General features: G+C 42.6%; 1 long non-coding RNA gene across 1 annotated transcript in view; it reads left to right on the top strand.

Moving 5' to 3' along the window:
• The window catches only part of LOC133934394 (uncharacterized), a 68,369-nt gene extending 48,173 nt beyond the window's left edge, over positions 1 to 20,196 (top strand). The window contains exons 2-3 of the long non-coding RNA XR_009912581.1: positions 18,760 to 18,848; positions 20,119 to 20,196. This is a non-coding gene — a long non-coding RNA (uncharacterized LOC133934394). The remainder of the gene's footprint in view (positions 1 to 18,759; positions 18,849 to 20,118) is intronic.
• The last annotated feature ends 7,694 nt before the right edge of the window (positions 20,197 to 27,890 follow it).

The raw sequence follows: 27,890 nt of genomic DNA, 5'->3' as shown, positions 1-27,890 counted from the left end.
TTCCCCCTCAAAGGTCAGATGTCCTCCATGGTGGGGAGAGAGGAAATCTGTAAAAGCGTTGAGGTCTATTCAGTAACCCCCGTCCTCCCCCCTCCGATTGCACCCCACAATCATTCTGTTCCTTTCTATAGCGGCAAAGAAAGGAGCCAGAAAAGAAGGGAGCGAAGAGAGGAGCCTTGAGTCTGCTTTTCTTTAGAGCACATTTTAAAATCAGTTTCTTTTTTCTGCCCTTCTCTTTTCTCTCCTCAAAGCTTTCTTTTGTGTGGAAAATAGCTCCTTGAACTGATGGCGGAGTAGTGGTCTGTGTTGACTTTTTTTAAATGTTCCTGTCCACAGTCAACAGCCCATAAATTCACACACACACACACACACACACACACACACACACACACACAGTATACAGTACTGTGTGCACACATAACACATAGGAATGTACATGGAAATTTGAGTTTGTGCAGTCACTATGTATACATATATCAATACAGTTTATACATACATAGCTTTGTCAAATATATTTATTTATTCAACATTATATGTGTGTATTTGAAGACCAAATTTGCATTGTTTTTACATGTATTTACATGAAGTAGCTGCAGACGGTTGTCTGGGATTTCCCCACCTTCGACTTTCATAAGAAATCCATTTATATTTGTTAAAGTTACCTCATCATTATGTGGTGAAGCAATTGAAAGTGCAGAGTCATTTGAAATGTCTACTTACTAATTTAGCATTTACAGTAAATACTGGTTTATACTCAGACAAAATTGGAGAATGTGACAGTTAGCCGCTAAACTGAAACGCAGGTAGAAGATATTGTGAGAAAGATAAAAAGTTTGTTAGTTTTTTGCTGTAAAAGTTGTGTTGTCATATTGCATTGTACAACATTCAATTGTAGGACACTCATTTTTCAAAAAGATATAGACATTGATTTCAGAGACTAAAAAGGTCATGCTAATATCCATAATGCACAGAATGCTCACCATATACAAAATAAGAGCTCTGAATGCATTAAATCCATTTCTTCCTCACAAAAAAAGTCTGTGCTGTGGTGGTAAAGAAGGCAAAGCCTGTCCCGCCTCTGACTCGATCTCTACTGTATCTCAAACTTTCACTTTTTCATTTTCAGCCTGCTACAAAGACACATTGGAGAGTGGGCAGATCCATAAGCCCTATTGCTCCATCTTGCATTGATCCACATGGGGCTCTATTCAACTGCATTGGCCGCACAATTGATCCCGGCCTCTCTGCTGCGGTAAACATTTTAGTCGGCTTGCCTCCATCCTGATCAATAGCCTTCTTTTAATAATGTATCTTATTGATCAGTTTGGCCCCTGAGTAAATTGATCAATTATTTTAATCTTTTTTTTTTTGGTGTGGTGTCAAATGAGGGGCAAACTGCTGTGGGTTAAACGCTTTGGTTCTCTTGCTCTCTGTGCTACTGTTAAGAGTCTTCAAATACTCTTGCCCCCTTCAGAGGTGAGCCGCTCCAAATATGCTTGTCCATTAAATCACGTCATTGTTATAGAAATGTTAAAGAGGCAGAGATTATCAGTGTTTCAGAGAAATATGCCACCATTGTAGTTTTAGTTATATAAAGGACGTGATTAATCATTTCCCTTTTCATTATGTAGTGTAAAAAGATAAAACATCTTTTGAATGTGATGGAAGGTGGTGTAGCTGCTGTGTTTTTCTTTTTGACTGGCTGTATGCTGATCAGGCTCTATCTCTCCACCTTCATCCCCATGATGGATTTCAAGGGCACTGGTCATCAGCATTGGTGAAGTAAAGGCTCCCCACCCACCACATCATTACTAGTCCTAATTATCTTGGTAAGTCACCATTGGCTTGTGTGTGCGTGCGTGCGTGCATGCGTGCGTGCATGTACACAGGAGCATACATGCATATATTCTTGGCACAGACACCAACACACACTGAATGCACAGACATAAAACAGCGGAGCGATGGATCAATAGGCGGCTTGTGTCCCTGACTTCAGGGAAGGCAGCAGAGAATGTATTTGAAATCCAAAGAGTTATCAGAGGGAAGAGAAAACAGGGAGGAGGTAAAGTCTTTGTTAGTTTGACCTTGCTGAGATTTATCTTCTGTGGAGATATTTTTGAAGATTGGCCAGGATAACACAGAGCAAGTTTAAAATGGAACAAAAGAATTGCACCTACTCCAATACTTGATCGTTACGCTCATAAAGGGAAGAAAGAAAAGAATCCCTTCCCCTCTCTTATGCTAATGCACACAAGCATAAACATATTCATTTCTGGCAGATTCTCTTTGATCTGCCCATGTTTCCAGCAGGAGTTGCTGTCTCTGCTTTGCCTCCCGGCAGGTTAGGGAACAGAGGATTCCCATGGCAATCAGGAGCTGATCAGGTGTGGTGAGTGTCGCCATGTTGAGTGCTAGCTCATTAAAGTCTCATCTTCATAGTTCTCTACCCCCTCCAATCTAAGATGACGTGACAGAGCCCACAGCACTTTGAACACCCCCCCCCCCTTCGTCGTCTACCCCTCCCTCCGCCACACTAGCCATACCAAAATGCTCTGATGATCATGTATCACCGGCATACGATGCCCCACTAGCGCTCGCTCTTCCAGAACACAGGTGTGAAGTATAAACAGTAGCAGAGCTGAAGTTTTTTTCTGCTAAACAACGTTTTGCCTTTTCAAGCTATTGTCATGCACCGTCCCAGTGGATGCACTTCGCTTCCCAGATCACGTTAAACGTCTGACAGCTGCTACGGACATTAGCAAAGAAATGAAACCATGCAAATCTCCGGAAAAAAATGTTTTCAGGTGGTTTGCAATATTCGGGAAGTGACGTGAGGTTCAACTCGACACAATTTTCAATTACAAATGTTCTGTATCTAAAGATGGAGCGGTTACCAAATTGGTAAAAGCTGATTTACCCGCGCAGTACACAGGCTGTAGATTTGTGTGTGTTTTCCACTGTGCTGGTGTGTGCTATTGTGTGTGTCTATAGAACGAGCGCTAATTGTAAAGGATGTGGCAGGTTAAGATAAGGTTATCTTGACGCAGAGAAACGTCTGAGAGAGAAGGCCAGAGCTTGCAGACGGAATTAGATTGATTAGAGGAGCCATATTTGGGCCACAGTGCTATTTCCAGATAGCCCTTGGTGAGCCTCATCCCCTGTGCCTGGCATGGCTCTACTTTCATCCTCACCCTCACCCCGGCTCTCTCCCTCTCTGACACTTCTGCTGTGCAGCAGGACAGCTGATAGTGCCACAGGCTGTCACTCACACGCTAACTGACTGGCCACTGCAGGGCTGAGATAGTCCCACCGAGTCCCCCTCTGACATCCGCAGCTAGAAAAAGAGAGAGAATAATAAAAACCAACAATGTATGCACCGTTGCAGGAGGGCAGTCCTTTCTCGCTGCAGTATTGTGACTTCTGATTGGACTCTAAGGGCTCAACATTCAATTCAGCTTAACGTTTAGTGGAGTGTAACTTAGCCCTTATAGTTTCCATTTTTCCCTCTCCCTCGTTCTTAAGACCTCGAGTAAACTGATTCTTGCTACAACTCTGTGGTTTGAAGGAGGCAAAAAAAAAAAAATCCTCATCTTATAGACTTCATTTGAGACGAGGATGTGGCGAGGAAGTCAATCCCCCAAAAAATCCAGCACTCAATTCCTGCCATCGGGATTCCTCCATTAGCCAAGCATTAGAAACAAATTAACTCTTCTCAGTTGAATGACTTGTCAGAGGAAGTGTGGGAAAATCCTCTATTAGACAGGAGTTAAGTGCCTATTGGAAAGCTGGAGATGGAATCCTGCCTAATAAAGGAATAGTCAACCATTGGAACGTCGGCTGAATGGAGTAGAAGAAGTGCTAATTAAGAGAACAAAGTGTCGTCTTACAGGCTATAGTCCGTTAATGTGAGTTTTAGGGCTCATCTCACTGATTTCCTGAATATGACAAGCTTGTGTGTGATTGCGTATGAGTGCTCTGCGTATGAAATCGAGTGATAAAATTTGTTTATTTCGTTCGGTGGTGACAGTGTGTAAACAGATAAATTATGAATCTTCAGTGCTCCCAGAGGCCACCGTTTTTTAAGACGCGACTCATCTCCGAGGTTGACATGTCGTAAGCCAGGCAATGAACACGCCGCTCCGAAACTATTTGGGGCGTTATGTCTCGGATGAGCCGGGCCAACTCCGACCGCAGCCCCGGCCTCCTCTGCTCCACAAGCGCTGAGCATTTTCCAATTCTCAAGCTGTGAAAAAGTGAGAGGGATGGCGAAACAGCGTCATGGACCCGAACCGGGCGGAGACTCAAAACAAACTCACGCAGGCTTGGCTAAGTACAGGCTCCATCTCTGTTTATCTTAGAGAGAGAGGGAGCTTGGGAGCCCAATGATGAAATCAAAAAAGGGGAGGAAAAAATTAAACAGAGTTGAACAGGCCAGTGTATTTGGTTGGGGTTGCCATGGCGACTGAGTGCATGGTTGCAGATAAACAGCACGTTGAGTACTCGGGGAGGAATGCAGCCCTTCTGCCTGCGGTTTGGAGAGGAGGTTAACACTTCTCTTTCTCAACAGCTTCGCCACTCAACAACATATGGGACCGAGGGGGGGAGCAGGAGAGGAGATTGCACTTTAATTGCGCACATCCCGGGATAAAAGGGAACGAGCAGGAATATTTGGAAAAAATGCAGAGAGAAAGGGAGCTATGTGTAATGGTCGATTGCATATAATGGCACAAGTTGTTTCAGTGTTTTCACTTAAAAATTGGAGCCCGCGAAAGAAAAAATGGAGAAAAAAATTAAAAACGAGAAGCAGAAAAGCGTCTATGGAAAACTACTGAGTGCATTTCTGTAGTTCTCAGAGTGAGGGAGCAGTCAGAGAGACTTGAGGGCTGTGGATGGCCTTCTCCAGCAAGGCGGATTACACGTGGAGCCGGCGATGAAATACGTGAACTAACCTGTCATCATTCCTCATACAGCGCTGTGATCTGAAGGGGAAAAAAGAAGCGACTTCTGATTTTTTTTTTTTTTTCGAAAAATGAAAAGTTACAAGGGTGGGAAGAAGTTACGGATAAGCAGGTGGGGACGGTGGCCAGCAGAAAGAGAGAGGAGGAGAAAGGAGGAGATGGTAAGGAGAAGCCAATTTGGTGAGGGATGGTGGCTGTGGCTCGCTGATAAGACACTCTCCTTCTCGGCTCCCCTTGACAGAATGGGGAGGCCTTGTCTGTTGCCCCATTAGCAGCCATACCTACAAGGCCCTGTCTTTTCTACATGGCCAGACCTCAATAGGCCCAGAAATGGAAAATGGCTACTTAACCAGTGATTACCTGATTGAAAGGTACCTGTCATGGGAGGGAAGGAGCTGGGGGAGAATAAAAAAAAAAGGACATGTGGGGGAGGATAGGAGTGAGTGATTTCAGTCCCGTCTCTGCAGTGAGATGAACGTGTTGCGGTGAGATTAAACCAGGAGTGTGTGTTTATTAAAGCCATGTAGAGGATGGGGGGGGGGGGGGGGGGGGGGGGGGGGGTTGAGAGAGCGATGAGGGAAGGGAATTATAGAGTATCTACGACAAGGGGGCGTGGTACGGGGACTGTGGATGAAGCAAAAAAAAACGAGCCTACCGATGCTGCTTTACTTCTCTGTTATTTGCCTTCTTTCCAAATATTTTATTTACTGCATCCAGGTAGCTTGTTAGCGTTTTTATGCAAAGCTGGTTGAGAAGTCCACAAATCATACGGAGAGTGGAACTGCCATGCTAAGCTGCAGTCGCTCCTAATCACAAAAACAATTCTCCTGGTATTACTGTTAATCAGAGCGCTGCTCCATCACTGCGGAGCATTCATCTGTAGTTTCTTTTCCTGCATAATGGCTGCTTTTATTCTCCTCTCTAATTGCTTGTCGTATCTGTCCCTCCGGCTCTTTGTTTCCAGGAGTCGCTCTTATCACCCTTCTCTGCCGCCATCCACCAGTGTCACGCGCGGCACAATACTTCTGCACAGGTCTTTTTTTTTTGCGAGGGATGCCCTAAGCCGCAGCATTTTTTAATGGTCCCCGTGGGCCTGGCCCACAGTGCCATATGAGTGGGTTTATGGAAGCTATTATTAGTGTTTACTCACTGGCACTTACTGGGTCGACAAGCGTCCTGTGCCTCTCCATGTGCAGCGAGGCACTGCAGCCCTGACTTCTGATTTTAATGTTATGGGTAACGTTATGGCTCTGTCTCTTTGCTCAATCGTTAACTCTGTGACCATTTTATGGGGTATTAATTGAGTTGTAATTTTGACTCAATGAAACCATGTACGAGTTTAATGCCATTTTAACTCGGGATCTAATTGAAAACAGGCACTAAGCTCTCACGCTCGACACGATGTCCAGCATGACGGAGAGTGGCTGTTTTTAAACTTCTCTGCGCTATTTATTCTCCCTGCACCACATTCTGCATTTAAAATGCATAGAGTCCTTTTAACAAAATATAAACATAAAGACAGTTAAGACATGCACTCACACATGCACACAGCGAGAGAGTTAGAGGCTTGGATGGCGCTCTAGACTGATCACATTACCTCATCTCACATGTATTTCAGAGGCCCGAAACCCGATATGCATGCAATTGTTATTTTAAATCACCGTCTGGGAAAGCTGGACCCGAGGTCTACGGAGTCAGTAACTCAGAGGGCGAGTGGGTGGGGGGATGTTTTGAAGAAAGGGGGGTACAGAGACAGGAGAGGCCACAGGGGCAGGTGTTACATTGAGAACTGACAAGTTTAGGACCGGGGGGGCAGTTTCATTGACGCAAGGAAAATGTCTTAACGATTAAAAACAATCAATTATCTTTTCACTCATACTCGTGTCTGCAGCATCGTCAGGCGTTGTTTTGAATTAGGGACGACTGTATTAACTGAAGACTCCAATGCAGTTAGAGAAACAACCCCATGTTTGTTAGGCCCTTGATTAAATTGCTAACGGTGTGCGGTGAAGTGATCAGGCAATTTCTCTTCTCTCCCTTTCCCTCTCTCCTTTCCCTCTCATCTGACTCCTTATCTCTTGTATCCCTTCTCTCTATCATCTGTCCCAATCTTTATCCGCATTCGCACCTGCAAGGTTAATGAGTATGTGAAGGCAGAGAATATTGCACAGGGCTGACTCCGGATCCATAAGAATATATTTCACCTCTCCGGGCTGCACAGGCACCATGCCAGAGGCCAGTGGATAACTGCTCCTTCCCTCCTATCTGCAGCCCAGGTTAATTAAAGTTCCTCATCCCCCCCTTAAAGTATGCTTTTAAACAGAGTGCTATGTGTCATTGGATTGTATTTTAGTCCTTTTAATGATGGACTCATTGTGTCTGCGCACGTGGGTGTAACCGGATGGACATGCTGAGGATTTTAGATCATCACTTGGTGCACACATAGATGCTTGCATGCCTAGTTTGATACTTAAAATTCAGCTATCTTGCACAAAACGACATGTGCTTCTCCATAATGTAATATATTCGCAGCAGTAGCACTATGTATTAGTCTACATAGCCTTAAGGGAGTGATTGCTATCAGTTATCCCACCCACATAAAGAAGTTGACATTGCATCACCTGCATAATGAATTCACCAGGCACTGATTTGGTTTCAAGTAAACCTACACCGGCGGCCAAATGGGAAATACTGTAAAAGAAGAGACCGGGGGTGAATGCAGGAGCTCCACTCGTGGATCTCTCTCTTGAACAAGCCACTAAGCCACAGGCCCTCACATTCCTGTAAAATGATGTGTAATACTTTGAATCTACAGAGTTTAGAGTGAGCGGAGCGGGCTGCCTGCCGGTGGACTTGGATGAGGGAATCTGACTCACGCTCAGGCAACTTTAGCTCTCCACTTTCAGTGTAAAGTGTTAATGAGCGGACATGAAAGAAAGCCTGGGGGAAGAGTTCGACTGACACACACACACTCGCACATGGAATGACACGCATGCATGCAGACACTCACAAACTCTCAAATGTCCTAAATGTTTCTAACACATAACCATATGAATTTTCATACATTCACATGAACTACATGTGAATAACTATAACCATAATCTCTGTATGAACAGATTCTATATGTTGTATAAGAATCTGTAGAGGCAAGATTTTGACCAATCCCATTCAAGCAGACTTTGGCTTTGGTGTGGAGAGCAAAAGAGGTGGAACACATTGACCGAAATGCTTCAGCTATCAGCCTTTTGATTTATCTCTATTAATTTACAAGCCAAAATGTCGTCTGGACCTCAAATATTCATAAAAATTGCTGTTTGTGTTTTATGTGAAGAAACTTTTGACTCGTGTATTAAAAGAAACTAGTTGGACTATAACCAGTGTTCAGTGAACGGCTGGACCCCCGCTGTCTCAACCAGAAACCTCAAAATATTTGCCCCCAGTGGCTGATTCATTGTCACCAATAGGCTCAAAGATTGCTGTAACCAAATGTAAGGCAATAAACATACACATACTCTCTTAATCACACTTATTAATGCACCCATGCATTAATTGATGCTCTTAGACAAACAAAAACACACATTTGTTGTATGGACGACTGTGTTGATAATTGAGTATTTCAGTGCAGTATAAAAATAAACTGTCTGTGACCTTCTCTTCACAGTCTCATCTACTTGTCTTTAATTTCTCCTTCTCTTCCTCTTCCATCCCATTGACTCTTTCCAGATCACTGAACTGTGGCAGCTTTAGTAGGACTGTACTTAGTGTAGAAACCGTATATAAAATCTATAAGCATTAAACTTTATTTCATTATTTACTTTGTAGGAATCATTGAAACAGGCAAATAGCTTCTACGAGGAAACCGAAGTTTCTCTAAAGTCTGATTTGCTGTATTGTCAGTTTCACTCACTTTTTCCCCCTCCCTCTTTCCCTGTCTCCCCTTCCCTCCTTTCCTCGTGTGATTTATTGGATGATGATCTCTTCTCTTCCTCTGAGGGTGAGCGTGTGCTTTGGGCGTCCAGCCAGCAGGACCTGCTTTAATTGATGTCAGTAATCTGGTCACCTTGAGAGATAGTTAAAAGGGCAAATCTCTATTAGCTTAAGTTTATGGCAAGCAAATTAATACACACACACACACACACAGTCTCCAAAGACAACGTGTGAAATGCTGCATAGGATGTGGAATGTATGGGGATGTAACACGTACTGCAGATATTAGCGACAATTCTCAGGGCGCTAATCTTGCCAACTGCCGTTTGCTGTGAGTAAACATGAAAGTGTAGTCTCTCTGCCGAAGCCCCTGTTCCCTTAAATGGTGTAAGAAATACATTATGACTAGTGTGGAGCCAAGATAAGTTATTTCTGGTTGGATAAGCACAAGAGGATCTGAGGGAGCCAAAAGAATCTACATTAAGCAGAGATATCTGTTAATTAAATCTGTCCCTGCCTGATCTCTATCTGCAACATGTAACTTACACCGCTACACACACGCACACGCACACGCACACACACACAACATAAAATCCCACACTTCTCTTTCTATCATTACATTTTCTACTGCAGACTTGGAGAGAACACACATTTCCTAACATAAAAGAACTACAGGGTGGCAAAATATATTTTCTCATAGGTGATATTGTCACTTTTCTTTATAGTCCCATAATACCTCACACCATAGCCTTTATGCCCATATTATATGCATAAAGGCAAATGATCCTGCTGCTGGAGAACCAGGCCTCTCAATCGCCTATCATATGGTGTTTTCTCTGTGAGGAAGAAGTGGAGGCATTTTCATTAACATTTAAATGATGTAATAAGAAAAAATAAACTAATTATTTTAGGTCCATCATCTAGATCTACACCATGCCAACATGTTTTGAGAGGCTCTCTGTGGCCTCACTTTTGTATTTGCGTGTTCGGTTTCTCCATCTTTTTGTCCTCGTTGGATCCGTGTGTTTTTCTTCTTATACATTTTCTTGTTCTCCACTCAAATGTCCTGGGACTCTGTCTGGTTATTCCGGAGAAGGACACAGGCTCGGAGGTGACGGGGGCCGGGGGGTGAAGACTTTCGGGTGTATGTGGACCAGATGTCTGGGCTTTCATGAGGCTGGGGAGGGGCAGTGGGGATGAGGACAGCAGAGAAGTGGGGTGGTGGTGGTGGGGTGGGGGTACATGACTGTTCTCAATTACCCTGATCAATGGAAGTGTGGGGGGGGGAGAATGGGGGGGACTCACCACTGTAAAGAAAGGACACAGATTGTTAAAAATGAGACAAAAGAGAGTTGGGGAGAGATTGTTTAAAGGATGTGGTGGGGGGGGGGCAGTATTACTTTTGCCATAACGTTATGTTTTTAGAGTTTAGAGTTTTTAGCCTCACTGAAAGTCTGTACAGGTAATTATGAGAATAGCACGTTTTTTTGTATAGGGTTCCAAAGGTTACAATGGGAATGGACAAAAACCTCATTGGATGCTGTGTTAGAGATGAAGCCTATTTTCAGATTATGTACACCGTAATGTGTCTGTTAGATTGCAGTTGTTTTCATGCTCTGAGCTTTGAAGCCTGCGTGTGTTCCGAATAGCGGTTTATGCGAAGTAAAGGTATTCATTAGAGCCATGTATGAAAGCAATAACGATCATTTGATTTGCTTCTATAGACCATTATTTCATTAGTGTGTCTTCAACAACAATAAAAGATCCCCAACTACAGCCTGGTCGAGCTCAATCGGAGGCCCCAGCAGATCAAGTGGTAGCTCTGCTCTGTGTTTTGATTAGGGTTATATGTCCTCTTTAAAGGATTCCTTCTCTGAAGCCCTTCCCATTTAGGGCCCTATAGGGTTACACAAGATTAAAAGCACTTTTCCATCTTTACCCTCTGATACATCTTTTGAAATTGTGCTGGGTTCCCCGTCTCTGGAACACTTTATCTCCCCCCTAAGAAGGACTAAGGGGTGAGAGGAGGGGTGAGGCGAGGTATGTGAGGCTTTTTCTTCCTTTGCTGTGCCTTTCTTTTTTCGTCTCATTTGCTTTGTATGTACATTTAGTGACCACAAGGTAGAAGTTTAGCTGTGTTTTTTTTTTTTTTCATTTATATCACTTTGATCTGATGCGAGCGAGTCTCACGTTTCACTCTATAACTTTACTGTGTCCTCCATGTTAGATACTACATGCCTGTGTCCAATCACGGAGATCTTCCCCCCGTGACCCCTGACCTTTACTCCCGTGAGTAGAGAAAGAGAAAGGCATTGGTTTCAGCAGAGGGAGGGGTTCAGGGCGGCTGTCTCTAGCAGAAGACTGCTCCCCCCCCCCCGCCCTCCTTACATTTTCTTTTCTTCTTCTTGAAACCAACTTTATTCTAAACACTTGAAAATCCTCCACATGTGCAAGCAATTAGGTTTCACGACTTGCTCTGGATGAGAAAGACACACGCACACATACGCAGCTCGACCGAACACTGAATGAACACTCACTCATTCCAAACACACAGGTACACACATTTGGATGCAGATAGAGGTTTAACTATGAATATGCTGCACAAAATAGATCGAGAAACATCCCATGAGTTATTTACCTAAGCATGACTCACATTTTACATTTAACACTGTAAGAGATGTTTGTTGCTTCTCGCCTGTGCCAATCTTTGTGCACATTCCCATGTAAAATACTTACGCTACCTTCTAATTCTTAAAAAAAACATTTGCTTCTTTACATTTCGTGAAGTGTCAGAAAAGTTCAGCACTTGCATCTGAAACTCTCCAGTTTAATAAAACAACAACAATGAGAAAAACAGTCATAGGTTAAACAGAACTGTTTTCTATTAGTTCCAGTGGAAAACGTCCAATGAGATTGTGTTTGCAGGGAAGCAGAAAGAGTTTGCTGCACGTCTTCTGGCATCGTTGAAGCAGAAAAGCACGGCTGTTGTGTTTTGGCTCTTGACCCTCCTAACTAAGGAATCCATGTTGACTGCTATATTAATAAATAAAGATTTAGTCTTAATATGCACTTGCTAAGACAATATGTATTATCAATCATCCTATATCTATTTTGTGAAGAATAAGCTGTTGTTCAGATTGTTCACCAAGTTATCTGTGTGATTTGGGTTCAAGTTAGGTTTACGTCAAACCCAAACGACGGAACAGTCTCTGGGTCATTATACAAGTACAGTAATTGTACCCTGAGCCATTTCTTTGGACTACCGGAGAAAAAAAATCCACTGACACATCCAGTTGCATAAGCATGAAACACTCCTTCCCCTAAGAATTTACTGGATGAACAAAACACAAGCTGGTGGAAAATACTCTGCTGCAATAAGAAAGGCTGCAACATTTATTTTGTATCGGCCCACCGCCTGATGCACAACTGGCCCACATGACAGCCGCTAGCAACCCCAAGCAATTCTATTTTCATGTTGTACTTGTTTGGTCACAGTTTTTAAACAGAAAAACCTTTTCAGTCATAGTTCCTGGGTTTGAATGGATGTAAGAGGATTTCGTTTTCAGTCCTACGTTTTAATTGGTGTATAATCATCTGAAACAAAAATTTGTTATAGTTTTGTTCACTTAGAATGAGCCCTTTATACATTCATTTGGAGAGAGTTCTGTTCAATGGAGTCTGCTATGTTGCACCATCCGTAGAGCCCCTTCATTTTTGCCATGATAGCCATTGTATATTCTCTGACATCCTTGGGGCGGGGGGGGCAATTTCACTGCTAGAAGCCACTAAATCCTACCCACGAAACCTTTAAGCAATGCGTGAGCTTGTATTCTAACCATAAACTGTATGTAAAGATGGACGACATGATGGCTCCCCAGAAGTTAAGCCAAACTCTCTTTATCGCCAACTAGTGGCTGGCTGCAGGATAGGTCACAAATCCTGCCTCCTCCAAATATTTCTATTAAGTTTGTTTTTAATGTTATTTGATGCCATAAAAACTATGCGTAACGAAATACTTTTAATAACCATGCTTTGTTATGAATGTTTTGTTGCAAGCAATCAGACCCATTTGTAGCTACTTTGCCATTGGCGAGCCATTAGCAACGATTTAGTTAAGTAGGTAACAGTGATCTATATACAGAGGACTAATTGGTAAGCAGCCGTCAACTGGACATGTGGGAGCTTTGGGATAATTGTTTTAACTGTTGTTTGGCTGTGAGGTTGTACTTTACCAAAATGACCAGTTGACTGGCCGTCGCTGCTTTCACTCTTAATAACACGTGATGTTTTCTGGAAAAAGATTTCTATATCTTTTTGTCTGAGCAGATTATGCCTGTGTTCGATGATGAGTGTGACATGTCACCTTATCAAGGCTAAATGGCTAAAGATTCACTGAGGTAACATTGGTCTGATGTGGATAATCATTACATTAATGACGCACACTCACATGGAGGGTAATTTAAAAGCAATTATGGGATCAGTAACCTTTTTAATCCAATCATCACCTAGAGTAGGCACTGTGTGTCATGCTGTATCACCTGAACCTGTGGCAAATGGAAACATTAATAAAATGTTAATCAATCATGGAGAGGGGGACTAATCTGGCAGGTAGGTCAGATAGTTAACATATTGATAGAGGAGCAGAGCTGCAGGTATGAAGGAGATCCTGTAGAAATATTACATTACACGCATCTGCCCAGGCAGATTTTACGATGAGTTTATTTCAATAAACCTTACACACCAAAAACTGGCATACACTTAAAGAATAGCACAGATACACATTCACACATTCGCATGCATGCACAGTCAAACATAAGCCGCCAGTTTTGTCATGAGATGCGATTTTCCAGCTGTTTAAACCGCGGCTCAAATTAGCTGCTCAGCCAATGGAAGGAAAGTCAGACAGGATACCAGTAATTACTGTCTGATTGGTGGAGTGGCTGCAATTAGCAAGTTTGAGTCTTGAAGATTTGCATACATATAAAAAGATGCGTGATAGAAGGTGAGGTTACTGTAAATTATGCCATAAATACTTCAGTGGTCCACGCAAGCAGCTACAGTACATGGAAGATGTAGTTGGAAAGCTGTTATCTATCATATCTGAAAGCAAAGAATTATATAAATATGAAAAAACCAAAGCTACGAGGCAGGGCAGTGAGAGTCCAAGTGTGGTATGCTACAATCAAGTTACACGTCACAACCAAATCAGAGCCAAGCATGAAGCAGATATTAAAAAGCGTGTGGAGGAATCTATTTGCTCCCTGTACATGTATCTGTGCGCTCCCACCCCAGCAGCACCGAGGAGAGTCTCAGCAGTGGTCCTCCCTTATCATAGCACATTTAACAGGGGGCTAATCCAATCAGGTGGGATAACAGGGTTGCTCTCTCTGAGTCGAGGAGGATCAGGCGAGTGCTCCTCTGCTTCCCATTAGTGTGTGTCCCTCCAGCCGGGCCTATCCTAATCCCATTTCCCCATCTAAAGCCTTAACCCAAACAAGCACACAGGACAATAATCTCCGGTCACACTCCTGTCGGCTGCCCCGGGCCTCCTGATGCTGCTAATGGACGGCGAGCCTGGGAGATGCCAAAAACTGCAAGGGGGAACGAGATGCGGTTCCTTCAGCCAAAGAAGCACAACAACCACAGCCTTTTCTTTGTTTACCGCTGCTCCATAGTTTTGCTCCTTTCATCTTTGGTAGTATTGGTTGTCTATAGCAGATTTGCGTTTTCTCTGAACCACCAAACCACTTCAACCGCAGGGAAAACCGGCTCTTTGCTGAGATAATTTTTCAATTAGACGTGTCAATACCATTGTTTCATAAAGACAGTTGTTTAAAACTATTTTTTATCTTATTCACAAAGTAAGTTCTAAAACTACATTAGGAAGTTTAAAGTTTTGAGGCTTTGTCAGGAAAGTCTGGGTTTTTTTCAGACAAAGGAAAAGAGACACAGAGAGAGAGAGAGAGAGAGAGAGAGAGAGTTTTTGGCTCGGTATCCCCGTCTCTCTGTCCCTGTTGACGGCACATGTGCCCCAGATGCAGGGTCCTGATCCAAACCCATGCTCATCCAGACGCCACCCCGAGTGTCTCAGATCACATACAGGCTCTCCAAGGACCTTGGAAAAAACAACCTCATCCACATTTCTCATTTCTTTTGGTTTCCATAAGAAATATGTAACCCCAGCTTCCTAATGAATTCCAACTGAAATACGGTTGGTGCAACAGCATCCACCTCAAACGAGGCTCAGTTTATGTTCCATATGGAAGATATTAGTTTCCCCTTATGCCATTGTAACAATTTCATCATTGCATTTCATTTTTCAAGAATAAGATGGAAAAATTCCTCAGAGTTAGAAAATATATAAATTGTCACCTTTGTTTTATTTTTTATATTTGCTGCCCACTTTTCAAAAACCTCAAAGAAAGAATATTTGCCTTCGTCATCGATCTTTAGCTGTTTTCTTTATCCACCCCCACTTCAGTATATGGAGTTGACTGGATAAGTGAATAGTGAAGGTGCTCTCTGTGTTGTGCTCTTTGTCTGTGTCTACACAGCTGGCAGCTGTGCTAAATCACAGCTATTAGACTAAATCAATTATGAGGTAGATTTTTCTCCCTGTTGACGGAGCGTCCACCTGAATCCAAGGGATGTTCTAAATATGTCGTTGGAGGAGGAATTGTGTTTTTTTAACAAGTTGAACTTTATGGAAACTAAGTAGACCAATCAAATTTTTTCCCAGTCGTCATTATGTGACCTTAATGTGTGCTCAGGCAGAATGTGAGGGGAACCTTTGAGGCAGCACAATTTAACATAAGGTTAGTAAGCGTAGATATATCCTAACTTAAGTGGAAACTTCAAAAGTATCCCAGGGCTTTACAAATCCACCCCATTAACATAAAGGCACAAGATGGAAATGAGGGATGCATACTGGAAGTAAATAACAGGACGAAGTAGTGTGATCGGGTGAGTTTAGTCAGAGGCTAAACTCAACCCACACACTCAAGCACATGCTTACAGAAACAGTCGGTATTTCCAAATAAACACAAATAGACTAGAAGTGAAGGGATAAAGATTCACTTAATTCATATCAAAATAGGGTCATTGTATTAGTTGAGACCATTAGTCATGTATCTGATCAAAGAGGGTGTATGCGATTGGTCATAAAGCTGAGTAGTACACTTGAAAACAAGTGTACTGGTAAGGTTGAGCCATTGGTACCATTTGCATCTGAAGATTCTTGTAGCACCAGCAACCATTGATTCTGTCGTAATATCCAAGCTGTTGCTCACTGAGCTTTAATTAAAAATAGGAACGTCGTTCTAGCACAAATAGAGATTCATTGTAAAATGCACTAATTTATTCACCAACAACTGCCTCAATTATCAAACACTTAGAACTCTGTCCATCCACATGTGAACCAGTTTAAAGACTGTGTACAGCTTACACCTTGCTCCATCAATCAAGTGGTTAAGCTTATAGATGGTTTCGGGCCATTGAGTCTGACAGGTGGTTTTGTAAAAAGCTGCATAGCTACGCTGCATCGAAACTTGGCTTTGACTGACCAGTAAACCTCTGGAGGCCTGGAACATGCTTTCACTCATGAACACCCTGAACTACAGACAGGGAGCTGGTAAAGAGAGAGACACAGGTGGTAAAAACCTTATGGTTTTTGTGATGGTCCACTGATGTCAGTCTAGTATGACACTGGGTTATAAACAGCTTTGAGATAAATGCAAGCAAGCAAAGTATTGCAGTTACAGTTCTTGTCTCAATACAAAACCTTTTTTAAACTAAAATCTCTTTCCATCACCTGGCAAGTTTATTCCAGTGTAAAGCAGTTTCTGGTAGTTTGCAATAATTGACTGCTGGGAATTAAGTGTCAGAAATTACTATACTGAGCAAATTTGTGAATATGATTAATTGTCAAATAGAACTGTCTGAGTAGATTGAAACTTCCAAGTGCCAATCTACAGTTTCACTTCCCCAGGCCAATAGAACACACACAATTGACTCAATGTACAGAACTGGTTTTCAATTGATATGTTTGAGTTTCATTCTATGTGTGATTTTCTCACAGAGGCTTTTTTGTTATGAACTAGTATACTTACAAATGGAGAGAAGAAACAGAACCTTCTCTCTTCCTCCATCCCTGATGTCACAACAGGTGATAAGCATGTGGGTTAACTAGTGGGTCGTGTTTGTCATAGTTACTCTTATTTGAATATATGTAAAGTAAGTTAATGACATTCATCAGTTTCTGGCAAAAAAAAGCTTTGTTGTTACCTATTTGCCTATTTGCCTTGTTGAAATGTTTCAGAAGTCTTGATATTTATTTAAAAAATGTTCTGAAATCGATTGTTATGCAAATCCAAATAAAGGGGTAGATTTAGATTTTTAGATTCTAGATCACTTTCTTTAACAAGGCTTGACAAAGTAATTAAACATGTTCTATGCTACAGAAAAACTAGTGAAAACACTTTTTATCCTGAGCTTTACTAATGCTTATTTTCAATGAATGCGATTCCATATATCAAGCATCTATTATTTATAATCTGTAGATGAAATATGTTCCGGCATTTTGTGGTTTGAAAGTCTCAACATCTCCAACTGTTGAGGAACTGGTTCTTGCCAACAGACCGGTGTGGGGCCTGTGGATCAATTTCCCGATGCTCCCCTTTAAAAATATACACAGAGGTCTCTGAGGGGGCGTCACTGTATGCATGAGGGCAATGAGAGAAAACGATGGGGGGTGGATGGAGGATGAGAAGTTTGGCCGTAGAAGTCTCCACCTGGTGGGGTGGTTGAGGGCCATCAAGGAGCCCCCTCAGTACACAAAGCCCGCCTTGTGCGAGATAAGCGGCGGGCACTGGGAGGGCCCTACGGCACTATTTTCACAATCAGAGCCAGTTTGTTTTCTTAAGGCCTCAGAGCCGGAGCCTGTCAGGAGAACAGCATGCTGGCAGGGCTGGAGGTTGTGTTGGGCAGAACCGGAGAAAGGGGGTCTCCTCCAGGGTGGGCCAGGGGTTTCGGGGCTCTTCAACATTTGTCTTTTATTTGACTATATTTGTTTACTTAAGTGATCCCTTACAAGACAGGTTTCCAAGTACAAATTTTCTGGTTAAACATTTACCTGATGGTTCAGTCTATAAACCCAAACCCTGGGCTGTAACAAAAAAACAAACAGCTTTCTATTACTTTTTGTGTTAATGCTGTTATTATAACAAAGTAATATGTGGAAATATTTATACCCAATATATCTGTGTAATGACTATAAGCATGAAATACTCTACTGTAGCAATAACTTAATGCAGCGTTACTGCTGCATTAACTGTATGGAGTTTTGGGTCAAAAGTGTATTTTTCGGCACGTAGGTTTATGCTTCACTAGATTCTGTTCACATATTCCTCTATCCTCCTCCAAATTCCACTGCTACTATTTCTGCATCCCTGTTTTTTTCTTTCTGCAATAAAATTGTGGTGTATTATTATGACTGTTTATAGTGAAAAGCCACAGTGTAAAAGACTCAGAGTTATAAGAATGTTTTCTCGGTAAAGACTATCCAGAAAGTGATACTAAAATTTAATTAGAAACAGTTGCTTTACTGTTGAGAAGATGAGATGCCGAGAGCAAATATCGTTAGTTGACTAGTTTTATCCAGATTTAGGAGGAAAAGAGATTTATCACAGAAAATGCTAAAGTTAAGAAGCCGCATTATGAAGCCATTCCTGTAAATATTGTGAGTGCTTATCTAATGTTAGGTTAATTTCTCATTAGGTCGTAGTCGTGTATAATGAGTGCTCCGAGCCTTGTGTTGGGATTATTTAAAAGTAGCTTCTCTACAGGCAGGTTTCACGATTTTCTCCCCGTTCCACAGTGTGTCTTGGCCCAACGGAGGCGGCCGGCTGCCAGGACTCCTCTCAGCTCGCTCCCCGAAGACCCCGGGCTCCACAGAAACAGGAAATGGTAATAGTATTGCACTGCCTTCCCTCCCCCTCTCTGTATCCCCAATTCTCTCCCTCTCTCTGTCTGAATTAACAAAAAAGGAGAAAAAACAGACATGTAATAACATGTATGTGTGGAAAAATGGACCCGGGCCATAAAACACAGCAAAGGTTCACATTGTGTTTTTACACTTAGTTCAGTCCATGTATGAAAAAGCATTTGGTACATGCTATATAATAATCCATCAGATACAGACTGTATAGTTTAAGAAAAGCTTGTATTTACCCAGTGGTTTTCATAACCACAATTGGAATAATCTGATTTAATTGTTTTTGCCTTCAGACAGTGCAGTCTAATGGAAAGTTGTTTGAGAGTCACTGGTTTTGTGCTAACTTAGCACATTGAATTTAGTTTTTTCTCAGTGCCAGTTATTCAGTTATGAGTGATTTCTATCATAATTACACCAAATAAAAGTGACTATGTGAAACCCTCCAGTCGTCTGACGCCTAAACAGAGGGTCAGTGGTGTCTGTTTTGACTACAGGCTGTGTAGTCTCTCCACAGGTGGATGGCCCCCCACCCACCCAACAACCCCCACCCCTCAGCCTCCAAGTGTTTATGAGTCACTTCACCCCTGGCCAAGCATGTGGTGAAGCCACCCAGCTCCAGTCATATCAATGGGAACTGCTAACTAGCCCCCTAGGACTCTGCCAGGTTTTTATAGTAAATCGTGGAGCAAAACCACAATTGACTAAAAAGAGATAGGCTCGCTCTGACTTCATAGCATTTTGTGGTCGACATTTCCCTTTGAGTTCTTTTTCCTTCAGAGTTCTTTTTCCTTCAGAGTTCTTTCCCTTCTCTTCTCCCCCCCTTTCATCTTAATTTAAAATGCAGCTGGATCCACCACTCCTCCTAATAGTTTTCTTTGTTTCAGCCCTTTAAAAACTGTGGTCTATCATTTCTGCCGTCCGTTGGAAGATTTATTTTTCACCAGAGCCTTAATGTGTTCAAGAAGTCCCAAAGTTAGCTGCTGTAATGGTGCAGTCACAACAATGATTTTGTTCTACGACACCATTCTGTAGATGGTTGTCCACACCTATGTAACTAAATATGATCACCATGCCCCGTTTTTCTTTTCGAGGGGTTGCAGTGAAGGCACAAGATGACCCCCGTGGAGCACAGATGTGGAAAGCTCAAGCCAAAAGCACCAGTGCTCTATGCCAAAATACAACCATAAAAATCTGCCTGCAATAAGTAACCATGAAACCAAAATGCCTCTTTTCCTATAACAGAACTGTGGGATCTGTCCATCAAGCGTGAACCTGAGTTACACAGGGGAACTCGAGGGGAGTGCTGAGGCCTGATTGGATGGAAAACCATCTGGGAGGGTGAGTTTATACTGTACAAAGAAATCTACACACCAAAGTCATAAAACATAGTTCATACTTACACATACGGTACATACTTACAGGAACCTTCGGTCTTGTGAGGTGTACAGGTGCTATCTGTAAATACAGATACAGATATAGTGCATAACTGTAACCATTCCTCAGTCCGCACAGTCTGATATCCAATTTTCGCATTTCCATCCACGTAAGAGCAGGGCGAAGTGTTGCTGCCAAGGGTTTCTTAGCCCAGTGCCCAACTCAAGCTCTCAGCCTGGGCAGAGGAGGGCAAAGTACTGGGCGTCTGTTCTCGTTCCCAGGATTGGATTCACTGTGCTGCACTTTACCCCCGCGGCTTCTTTCAAAATGCCTGTTAGCTGCTTGGCAGATCTGCCAGAGTCTTCAACACAGTAATGGATCAGACAAAAATTCCTGCTTGCAATTGTGTGCATATGTTGATATACACAGTTATGCAATGTATCATTGTCTCGTTTTCATAGGACTGTTTATGCTGTGTTTAATTTTTCTTATGTCTGTGACGGTAATAAAAGGCGCAATATGGAAAGTGATATTGAATGTAACTCCTAATACAGATTGATTGTAAAGTGTGGTGCCACAAAGTGGATTGCTAAGATGATGGCCTTTCGAAAATCATTTTCAAAACAGACTAAAAAAATCCTTCCTAGAGCACCATTGAATAATACTGTCATAAACACATTTTATATCAGGAAAAACAAATGCATTTTTTAATGACATTTACAGCCAACATAAAACACATTTTTCCAATTTATTATTTATTATTATCTTGATATGAATGAAATTGTTTCACCAAAGACCCAGAACTTCACTCAAGGAAGTTTGACTGGAACATTTTGTCTTTGTGTTATAATATGCTAATTCTCTCAGGTTGGCATAGTGAGGCCTTCATTGAGAATATACACACACAAACACACACACACACACACACACACACACACAGTGTTGCTGTGCAGCAGTTTACTCTTGTAATGTGACCTGGAGGGGCGCCAAGGAGCCCAGGGAAGGAGGCCTGAGGCCTGCCGACACCTCTCCCCAGCCCTGTTGAAATGTTTATTTATAACTCTCTTCCAGCTCCACCTCCCCCTGTCGTCTGCCAGCCGCCATGCCAATCCAAACACACAAGGCCTCTCCAGACTGATCCAGAGCATGATTTCAGAAAGAAGAGAACCCTTTCCCCTCTTTTTTCCCCCTCCTTTTGCCCAAAACTCTCCCACCCTCTCCTCCCTCCCTCTCCCTCGGCCCCACCGTGTCTTCCAGAGAGTAACGCTTAGGGAGAGGAGAACTGAGTAAAGACAGAAGGGAGAGGGAAGGAAAGGGAGGGAAAGGATGGATGGATAGAAGAAAAGAGGGAGGGGGCTGAGGTTTACTCCATCCAGCATGGGCTGCTAAATTGGTTTCAGAGCAGCAGTTGGACTCCAGGGATGCACGGCACACACTGCCGACTAGCTGTGTTTGCTTTTGTGGGGTGTAGGAAATCTGATCTCCGTCCATGTAGCCAACCCACATCCCACCCATCAGTACCACCAAGAATGAAGGGAGCTACGAGGAGAGTTGCTAAAACAGGTATCATTGATTCTTGAGGAATAAAAATAACAAACATTAACTCCGTGGTGGAAAAGTGCATATTTCACTACAATGCTGAATGGTTACATCATACCGCATGAGCCGTCTTTGTTACAGGCAGGAAGTCACATGTCTGTGGAAGGTAGGATGACATGTTGAGTCCCCGCTGAGCCCAAGGCTGAAGGCTCTCTAAATAGGTTTAATTGGGCCGGGCCTTACAATGCCATGCAGACATTGCCAGCCAGACAGAGGGCTACGGGGAAAAGCAGAACACCCGAGAGACCTCAGGCACCGCGTCCTCGTATCTGACTTGGTGCTGCTGTGTGGCTCATTTGGTGTACTCACAGTTTAAGGACACACTGCTTACACGTTGCTATGTCCAAGGGAGCTGTGCCAAATTACCAATACCAGTTGTTTATCTAAAAAACATGCTCATACAGCAGCGCTATGATTGGTTTGTTGCCCAAGGCATAACTCCAGCTCTCAAAAGTGGGAATTGTTTACCTCCTTGTGCCCGCGTGTGTTTGTGTGCTTGTGTATACGTCTCTGTTTAAGCGTAAGCGCATTTGTCTGCATGCCTCAGTATAGGCGTCTTTGTAACAGCCCTCTCCAGCTCTGCCACCAAGGTCTCTTACATCCCCTGCAGCGAATGGTAACATGTAGATCAGCCATAGCAAAACTGAAATGTGTACCATATTATTTCCACTGGATAAATGAAGCTAGTGTCTGATAAATAATAAATGATGAGTAAAATATTCAATCAGTAAGAAGGAAAATGAAGACAGGCATACATATATATTTATACAGTATATATTTATAGACAGCAGTACAATTAATGCAGCCATCCTTAAGACAGAGAAGGGACTCAACATGGTGATGTAGTGTTCAGGCCACAGTACTGCTTTAATGCATAAGCCACTTTCATTTTAATTTGTATGTGTGTGTGAGTGTGGGTTTGGATTTCTTGCTTTCACACATTCGTACACACACACACACCGTACCGACACCCACTTGCAAAAAAAAAATAGACCCGTGTTCAGGGCAGATGCTCATTTCTCTCTCAGACAGTTTGCTTGCCTTGCATCTGAATGGACTTGTCTTAGTCGCATGTGTATATGATGACAAATCCAACGTTTAATTTACTCTGCCTTTTTGCAGCGTGCACCAACTTCTGTGATTTAATAAATGATCATGCTTTAAAAGCAGCCAAGTGTTGACTGAACCGCTGCACACGCTGAAAACTCCTCCCGACATCCAGAGAATGGGCGCGTGAGAGTTTGTGTGTTTGCAAGCGTCCAAAGTGTGAGTGTGCGTACATTCTGTGAGGGTCTGATTGTGGGATCCTGTGTTGTGTGTTCATACTTGTTTGTGTGTTTGTCATGAGTCGGTCCCGGGGGAATGCGGTCTCCACAGTAACCGTCTCTCTTGGTGGTCCGTCATTAATAGTCTGTCTGGTGTTGATGATTTAGCCGCGGTAAAAAAAAAAAGCATGCAGTCAAATATATCAAGTGAAATCCCATAAAATCATTTAACAACTCGGCATAATAAACACACCGACAAGTAAATAAATAATCAGTAAATCACCGGGTCAGTTTTAGCTCCCAGCTTTGTGTGCATGTGTGCGGACGTTCACGTGTTTGCTGTTTGTTTTTCCTCTTTGTCTCATCTCCCCCCCACCTCTCTTGAGTGAGGAGAAATTGAGAAACCAATCTAAAATCCATCAGGACTTCCCTTCTCACAATCCCCTCTCCCTTCAACCCCACCCAACCGAACCCCACCTACCCCAGCACCCAATGCACGCCCACCCACCCCCTACCCCACTCCTGTTTTTTGTGTTGCAAGCGTCTGGAAATTGGAATAGATGTTCGTTTAGCGGGCAGCTGGTCTGGGGCCGATATGAATTGCGTTTCCCCACGCCAGGAAAGGTCAAGCCCCCTCGCCTTCACGGAGTGCATCGGCCTATTGAGTGGCGCTTTAGTCCATTTACCAAGAGCCAATGGCAAGGCGGCAGACGGGACAGAGGGAAGCACAGCACTCTGTGTGGAAGGGAGAAAAGAATGGCAGCACGTCAGATATAAATTCATTGTTTCTCATCACCCAGCTGGGGCAGGAATGGGTGGGAGTGATTGCTGGGATGGGGGAAGTGAGGTAGGAATATTACTGTCTGAGTAGGCTGTGCTGCTGCCGGCTCCTCATTCAGCCTCGCTGCCGAGAATTTTGAAATGTTTAGAGCTCGCATTATCTTTGAAACACCCAAATGAAAATCAAATGACACAGCCTCCATAAGAATTTGCTCAATAGACTGAGCGCTCAAAGAAAATAAAAGAGGCTGGTTCCTCTCTTGTCAAACCTCCAGAAGTGAATCTTTATATTTAAAGAGAAGAGGAATATATGCCATGGCACAGTTGATGCCTTTGTTAGAAGAAAGATTCTATTCTGAAAGCTAAAAATAGAGGCAGTTAATAGGTTGGTGATGTGCTGAACACAGACACCTCAACAGTACATATACAAGTACGCCTCAGGGCTCCTATCTCTCTCCTCCTTTCCCTCTCTGACTCTCATACACGCAGGGAAAAGAGGCGCTGTCCCTTTAATTTGCCTGCCTGCGTATCTGGAGGAGTTAAGGCAAAGCAATTAAAACAAAGGCATATTTAACATGGGGTTAATGATTGGCTGACCCTGCAGTCAGCACAGTGACAATATCTTAATTATTGAGAAACCTAAAGTCATTACGCCAACGAATGGCCTGAGGAGCGTCTCTATTGATCGGGATCCAGTCCCATTACAGGCCCAGCCTGGACCAATGAAGCCCCCATTATATACAGTCTCTTTCACTCTCTCTCTTTCACTCTGCTGGTCTCTGTCTTTCTTTCTCTCCTCCTCCCTCTCTCCGTCCCTGTGTCTCACTGCGAGCTATTGAATGTGTTGAGCGGTAAGACAAGAGCCAGACGAGGCTTGTGGGCTTTATTGCTTTCTAAAAAATTCATAACCGGGCCTGACATTTTTGCTGAGAAATTATTATTTTCCTCTCTCCCTCCATCTACTTTCCTTTGTGATCTTTCTCATTGTTTGGGTTTAAGTGGCAGAAGTGTTAAAAATCACACACCGACAGGATTGATCAGTTTTTCTGACCTATATGTGGTTAGACATATTTACTGTAATCGTCTGGCTTGTGTATTTTAACACTTTATTTATTTTATTAGTCCTACCATTTATAACATATGTTTTACTGCAGCAGTGCTGTTGTCAGGTTTAAAACTATTGACTTAATTTAGATTAATATTGTTTAATTTTTTTTACGTTTCTGTGCTTGGGTCCTCTTCACACAGTGACAGTGGTAAACTCAGGTGGAACCGTCACATTGACATTACATATGCAACTTGTCAACATTTACTTTTCTTAACAAAGGAAATAGTACATATGTAGTTAATCTCTATATTTAATATGATTGCATAAATATATCTCTATAAATATACGGAAATACAGCTAAACATAGAAACAGCAAATTTATTTGATCGCATCAACTCTTGTTTCTCCATTGCCTTTAAATTTTTTTATCTCATCACAAACATCAAGAAAGAAAATCTTTTAAGATGGTCATATTTAAACTGATTAACTCGTACTGTGGTAAATCCTGATGCTGAGCTGTATGTGCAGTAACGTTTCACCTCTTATCTGCTCTTAACGAGAGGCCGAACAGATCTCAAATTGAAAAAGAAACTTAGAACAGTGCATTACTATTCTCAAATATTTCCAGTCACCAATGCTTAATGTTTTATGACAGGACTTATAATGCATCAATGAGTATTATGCGTTCTGGCCATAGCACAATATGAGTGTCTTTATTGTGAGCTGTTGCACGGTAGTCATAGTTACCGTAAAGATTTGTTATCTGACGTTATTGTTTTGTGCCGCTGGTTTCCACGGTTCACCTGAACTCTTCCTCTGTGATTTATTGTGGTTAAATTGAACATCACTGTAATGACGGTGATTATTTCATAGTTATAACAGAGAAATTACCAATGTGGCTGCATCACTATGCACCATTACATTAAATTGGTAGTATTAATTAAAATGCTAGACTGCATAAAATGCTTAGTTAGATTTTACATTGATGGTGGAAAAAATAGGTGTTTATTTCCTCTGCTTGAATTAATATTTTTTATGTTCAATAAAGCTTTTTAAGTTACGTCGATTGACAGGGAAAAAATTATTCTTAAAACATATTATTTCACTTGTCAAAATAAACAAAAACAAACAAGCAATACCCCTATCCCATAATATACAAAATAAAGGCATGTATACTATACACCACATATGCTTTGAAGCTCATGTTTACAAACATTTGCTTGCTGATTGATTTTGCTCTGCACCCATCTATCCAATAACCCTTTCAATTGACTGCTGTGCGGCACAGCCCAGTTCGATCTCTAATGGGAGGCCAGTGAGTAGGAGTCGTGATGTGTGTTTTATGATAAATATAGAAGCCCGACAACTTCTCCACCATCACAATGCTTCGTCCTCTCGTGGCCCCAGAGTGGAGCAGCATAGGGAGAGCTGAGATGTAATTACCCAATCAGTGTGTGCCATCCTTATTAAAACACTACTAACAGTGCTCCATTATTGAAATACCCCCCACTGGACTCTTCTTAATTCATTAAATAAATTAGCACCAGCGGCTTTAATAATTCATAGAGTGATGTCTACGGGTTTTTTCTCCCCCTCGGAGGGTAACTGTGACAAAAACCATGGAAGTGAAAACCAGGACCGTATGATAATACAGAGCAGAGCGGCCGGTTCCGAGGACAGGATGACACTCACCAGTAAGGAAAAATAAAAACAGGTCTGTTGATGGTTGGAAACCACATATTCTCTGAGATTGTAGCTGCATTTTAAAATCATTTTAGGTTTCATGTGTATTGTTGTTGTTAGGTTTCATTTCTCTTGAGTTAAGATTTAATTACTACACCGGTCAGATGAAGTCAGGGTGAAGCTCATCGGAAGCGATGCACATCCTCAAAAAGCACGTCTTTATTTTTTCCCACTTGTCTTCCTCCTTGTTTCCTGTGTCCTTCTCATTTGTGTTGCATTAATGTGCTAATGAGAATATCCTTGAGCAAGGCAGAGAAGCTAAAAGACAAATAAAGCGAGGAGTCAGAAGAGGGCTCTTGCTGTGTCTCTACATATCTTTAATTGACACATCTGCATCCCTGATGAAATATTTACCGCCTTTGACGATGGTGCGGTGGCGCGTGGCGATCAGCGCTGTGTTGCCTATGGTGATGTCGACATGTGATTGTGTTATTGATGTTATTAGCATAGGCCCGCTCCTGGAGAATCTCTACACTCACGCCGCCTTTTGGTTATTAGTTGTCACTCTTACTGCAATGTGATTGTCCGAGAGTTTTCCTCTTTTTTTTTGTGGTCCCTGTTTTTTTTTTGTCAGTAGACGTTTGACGGTGCCATGTGACTAATGCCCATCTCTACTGATCTCATCGCAGTATCACACCATTCACCTTCCACCGCTATCAATTCCTTTTGTTTTTTCTTTTCTTTTCACCATGTCTTTTGTTGTACTGTACGTCATTTACAACGCTTAACCGTGGAGCAAGTAATCAGTGGTGTGATTTTGTGTTTTATAGTTAGACTCTCGGCCATCTCAGAGAATAGTCGTGGATGAAAGTGAAGACATGTGCTGTGTCTGTTCAGCCATGCAGGTAGGACAAAGGAGAGGTTCACAGTCGCACGTGGCACATGTCTGATGCAAAAGTGTATAGAAAAGGGTTTGTGTGGATGTTGTATCAAGGAGTGTGTGTGTGTGTGGTTGTGAGGGTTTTCTACACCGATCATGTGCACGTGTGACTGCTGTGTGTTTGTGTGTGTGTGTGCACTGGTCTTTTCATGTGTGCTTGTGCACCGTGCCTGTCGGGACGTGGCGGCCCTCTCAGCCATGTCAGGGACAGCTTCGTTGAGGGTGGCAGCCGGGGAAAATGATGATGATGAAATTAAAATTCTGCGCCCGGCAGAAGGGGCTGCCGCGATTTCACTGGCGGCTGTGCGCATCGATCTGTTCCAGC

Source organism: Platichthys flesus, chromosome 3 (genome assembly GCF_949316205.1).
Source record: "Platichthys flesus chromosome 3, fPlaFle2.1, whole genome shotgun sequence".
In the NCBI taxonomy this organism is placed as follows: domain Eukaryota; kingdom Metazoa; phylum Chordata; class Actinopteri; order Pleuronectiformes; family Pleuronectidae; genus Platichthys; species Platichthys flesus.
Note: the sequence above shows the minus strand (reverse complement) of the source record. Positions and strands in the feature narration are given on the sequence as shown.